Here is a 4,991-nt window from a genome sequence, read left to right as displayed (position 1 = left end):
TGACGCGCTGTTAGATTTTTGGAGAGGTGCACGTCAGGCTACGGCGTATGGGTGTGCGTTTATGCGTAAGCTACGGAGTAGGTCCGACGCAGAAGTATAAATCAGCCTTAAAAGTTGTTACTACATACATCTTTCAGATGAAAAGCCATATTTGAGTTCGATAAATGATAGGTGGGCGTTTGGATGTCCTGCCCGATGTACTGTATTACCACATAGACCAGCCCATCTGTCTGTCACAGACTGCGTACGTCATTCACTTAACCAGCCACACCAAAGCAAACAGGAGGAGAGCATAAAGAGACAGGGCAACTAGAATTGAGTTCAAAATTAAAATATACAGTTGTGTATAAAGTTGGGTATCATAGTGTTATTACGATTCCCGGTCCCACCCACTCCTGCTGACATTTTTTTCCTGTCCCGTCCCAATCACGTAATTAATAGTGAATTTGTTTCCCATCCCGCGGGATTTCCGAAAAATGTCAGCCTCTACACTAACACATATAACAGTCATAACGAGGTGAATGGACGATGTAATGCGTGCCAGTTATAATGTGAAAGGACTGAGCAGCCCAATTAAAAGAAAGAAAATATTTAATCAGCTTAAAAAATGCAATGCTCTATTGCACTCCTTCAAGAGACCCACTTGTCTGATGGGGAACATTTAAAACTGAGAAGAGAATGGGTGGACCAAGTTTACAGGGCCTCATTCGCTAAGGGGAAGAAGAGAGGGGTTGCAATCATGTTTGCCAAGTACGTCTTTGTTAATATGGAGCAGGTATACAATGATAAAGAGGGAAGATATATCATGGTAGTTGGAACAATTTCAGGCAAAAAAAAATACTATTCTTAATCTTTATGCACCTAACGAAGACCATCCACAGTTTTTCAAGAATGTTTTCTCTTTGTTGGTACAGAAAGGTGAGGGAATGTATTTAATTGGTGGAGACTTCAGTTGTGTATTAGACAGCAATGTTGACAGGTTAACAGCAGAAAGGGGGCCACAGACAAAAAAAAGTAAAAGTTGTTTTAGGAATAATGAGAGAACTAGGTTTGCCAAATGTTTGGCGACACTTGCATCCTAAAGAGAAGGATTTTACTTTTAGGTCTCATGTGCATGGTAGTTATTCTAGAATAGACTTCTTTTGTACAACAGATCTACAGTGTTAAAGAATGCCAAATAGATCCCATAACTATATCTGATCATGCGCCAGTTAGGTTAAAACTTCAATTAGGACAAGGTAAACAATTTAAATACTGGAGATTAAATGTGTCAGTAATAAATGATTGTAAGGCCAAAGAAGAAATAAGACAACAAATGTTTGGCGACACTTGCATCCTAAAGAGAAGGATTTTACTTTTAGGTCTCATGTGCATGGTAGTTATTCTAGAATAGACTTCTTTTGTACAACAGATCTACAGTGTTAAAGAATGCCAAATAGATCCCATAACTATATCTGATCATGCGCCAGTTAGGTTAAAATTCAATTTCATATCATGAAATACCTTCAATTAGGACAAGGTAAACAATTTAAATACTGGAGATTAAATGTGTCAGTAATAAATTATTGTAAGGCCAAAGAAGAAATAAGACAACAACTGAATGAATATTTTCATATTAATGATAATGCTTGGTTACTTCATCTATTTTGTAGGAGGGGGCCAAAGCAGTGACAAGAGGTCAAATAAATAACATCCAGGAATAAAAAAATAAGATTAGCTAAACAAAATGAGACAGAGAATGAAATCAGGAAACTAGAGATTGAACATAAACGAACAGGTAAAATTAAAATTTTAGAATGCTTAAAACAGGAAAGAAAGAAATTGGATGATTTACTTACATATAAAGCAGAGGGGGCGCTTAGATTTGTAAGCAGAAAATATTATGAGATGAGTAATAAAGCAAACAGGCGTTTAGCCTTTCAATTACGTAAGGCTCAAGCTAGCAGAGTTGTTCCAAAAATTAAGCACCCAGATACTTCAATAATGTTAACTCAACCAAAGGATATAGTTAATGCATTTGAAGATTATTATTAAAAAATTATATGAAGGTCAGAATCTAATAAATAAGGAAGAAAAAGTTAAAAGTTTTTTTGCAACCAATAGATTTAAATAAATTAACAGAAGAAGAAGCAAAGGAAATGATATCCCCTATTACGGAGGGATATAGTAAAATAAAAAAATAACAAGTCACCAGGGGTAGACGGATTACCCGGGGAATTTTATAAGACATTTGTAAATGAATTGGCTCCTAATTTATGCAAGGTGTTATGCAATTATGTACTACAGAATGAAGACCCACCACACTCTTGCGACTCTGACGCAATCATTACTGTACTTCATAAAACTGGAAAGGATCCTACGCAATGAACAGCTTATAGACCAATAAGCCTAGTATGTCAGGATATGAAAATTTTTACTTCAATATTAGCAAACAGAATTCAAAAACATATTAAATTTATTAAATCAGATCAGACTGGATTTATTTATGGAAGATATGCAGTAAACAATATAATAAAATTTTCACTCTTTGTTATATTGCAGCCATTTGCTAAAATCATTTAAGTTAATTTTTTTTCCTCAATTCTGTGTTTTTCTGTCAATATGGGGTGCTGTGTGTACATTAATGAGGAAAAAAAATTAACTTAAATGATTTTAGCAAATGGCTGCAATATAACAGAGTGAAAAATTTAAGGGGGTCTGAATACTTTCCGTACCCACTGTATTTATGGAAGATATGCAGTAAACAATATAAGAAGAGCTTTAAATTTACAGCAGGTTGTAAAAGACAGTAAAACACCCTCAATGCTTCTCAGCTTAGATGCTGAGAAAGCATTTGATAGGGTGGACTGGGTGTTTCTGGAACAGACTCTTAATTACATGGGATTTCATGACACTTTTGTCAAATGGTTAAAGGTTTTTTATAAAAACCCTAAATCTAGAGTTCGAGTTAATGGTCATTGCTCAGAGTTTTTTAATTTAGGTAGGGGAACTCATCAGGGAGATGCAATGTCTCCAGTCTTATTTGCACTTAGTATCGAGCCACTAGCGCCTGTAGCGGAATTAATAAGGCACAACCCAAGAATGCAGGGGATAAAGGATAAAGGAGGAAAATGTCATAAGATATTGTTATACGCAGATGACATATTATTATTCATTGAAAACCCTCTTACATCTCTCCCGGCCCCCTTAGAATGCCTCAGAGACTATGGATTAGTTTCTGAATACAAAGTAAATGCTGATAAATCTGAGGCAATGATGATATCAGGACATTGGCCCACTCAGTTAGACAATGAGGTATCTTTTCGATGGTCTAGTCAGGGTTTTAGATACTTGGGAGTCATCCTTACACCCATGGCATCACGTTTATACATGGCTAACTACACACAGCTTTTTGAATTGAATCTTCCTAATCTTAGATACTATTATTGGGCTGCTCAGCTTAGGGCTATCACTGCTTGGCTTGGTGTTGATAAGGAGGCAGAATGGGTCAGTATTGAACAGAATTCACTTCCTGGAGTTTCTTTGAAAGTTCTGCCATTCATGGATTTGCAAGCACAAAAGAGAGTGAAGAAAAGAAATATATGGATACAGCATACTGTAAAAATTTGGTGCACAATACAAAAAAAGTTTAGAGGAGCAATAGACTTATCGTGTGCAATACCCATTAAAGATAACCCAGATTTTCTTCCTTCTATATCGGATAGTGTCTTTAGTAGATGGGAAGAGAATGGTTTAAAGATAATAGATCAACTTTTTGATGGGGAGACCATACAATCTTTTTCTCAATTAATCTGATAGGTTTACATACTTTTAACCATTAAAACCATTAAATAATGGTTTCCTGTAGTGTGTTTTGGGACATATTACATTAGGATTTAGTGGCTTTAACAAAAGCCATGAATAGAAGGTGACTAATTACCAGTATAGAGACCAACATGCGCCATTACAGTTTCCATTAAAACCAATACAATTTTCATTGTAACCAGTAAAACCATTACAAATTATGTGATGGTTTCTATTTTGTTTTTCAACAGAGGATTGAAATAAATGTATTATTGTATGAACTAAAATACTTGAAATCTACATAAAAAGAGCAGAATGCAAAATGTATATGACAATGATAAACATAAACCTAGAATCTAGAAACCTGAAACAACAGAATTCTTCAATTTGAGTATTCATATGTCTCTGTGTTTGTTTGTGTGTGTGTGTGTGCGCGCGCGTGTCATGTTAATCAGACTAATCACCTTATAGGCTACTTCATTTACTCTATTTTCTAACCTATTTCTATTTTCTTTTGATTTAGAATCAAAACTCAGTAGCTCTCAAATGTAACCCGTTGTAGAATTGCTGCTGTCTCTTTATGAATTAATGGAATATTCATGCCAGAAAATGCGGAGTGATAAATAGCAGTGGACGCTTGGACCTGGGATTTTACTATAACGTTAGTGCTATAGGTTACATGCTGTGTATAGTGAGAGAGGCAGGCAAAGGTAACCTGATGTAACTGTTCGCTTTTTTCCGTTTATCTCCTCCCAACCGCCTTTATCTTCACGTCTTTTGCTTGCCATCACGAGCCCACTCTCCTTCGCGTCAGTTTTGGTTTCTAATAAGCAAAAATAGATTGCATTAGCGCCCCCTTTTTGTCGGCCGTTAACGTCACATAAAGGGATAATTCACCCAAAAATTACAATTTGATGTTTATCTGCTTACCCCCAGGGCATCCAGGATGTAGGTGACTTTGTTTCTTCAGTAGAACACAAACGAAGATTTTTAACTCAAACCGTTGCAGTCTGTCAGTCTTATAATGGAAGTGAATGGGAATCACGGCTTTGAGAGTAAAAAAAAAACATACACAAACAAGCCACCTATCTCTCAAATGGACCATTGACACTCTATCTACAATCTCAATTAGGAGTGTCAATGGTCCATTTGAGAGATAGGTGGCGGTAATGCACTTATAAGTCTGCGATCCGCCGTAAAGCAAGAAG

Source organism: Sinocyclocheilus rhinocerous, unplaced genomic scaffold (assembly GCF_001515625.1).
Source record: "Sinocyclocheilus rhinocerous isolate Xijiao unplaced genomic scaffold, SAMN03320098_v1.1 scaffold4214, whole genome shotgun sequence".
Taxonomy (NCBI): Eukaryota; Metazoa; Chordata; class Actinopteri; order Cypriniformes; family Cyprinidae; genus Sinocyclocheilus; species Sinocyclocheilus rhinocerous.
This window is presented reverse-complemented; position numbering follows the sequence as displayed.